This window comes from Charadrius vociferus, unplaced genomic scaffold, assembly GCF_000708025.1.
Source record: "Charadrius vociferus isolate BGI_N301 unplaced genomic scaffold, ASM70802v2 scaffold484, whole genome shotgun sequence".
In the NCBI taxonomy this organism is placed as follows: domain Eukaryota; kingdom Metazoa; phylum Chordata; class Aves; order Charadriiformes; family Charadriidae; genus Charadrius; species Charadrius vociferus.
Window position 1 is genome coordinate 1,955,826 of NW_009648074.1, and position 368 is coordinate 1,956,193.

Consider the following 368-nt stretch of genomic DNA (forward strand, 5'->3'; position numbering starts at 1 on the left):
CCCCCGGGATGGGACCCTGCGTGAGGACAGCCCTCGCTGCTGCTCTGGGGGGGGGCGTGGGGGGGGTCAGGCAGGTATTCTGGCAACAAACCTCTGCCCATGCCCCGTCCCTTCACCGTGAGGGCCTGTCCCAGCGTTGTGCCCACTGTGGGCACTGCCCCAGCTCGCTCCGGGACTCCAGGGGGGAATTTCTCTTATTTTCTTAAATAAAAGAAAATATTATTTGTCTCTTAGGGCAAGGGATTCTTTCCCTGCTCTCTGCGTGCTGGGGCTGTGGAAAGCATCCCCAGGGGTGACAGCCCTGTCCTTTGCTGGGCTTTTATTGGGGATAACAGACCCCAGGACCTCCCTGCTACCCACAGCAAACC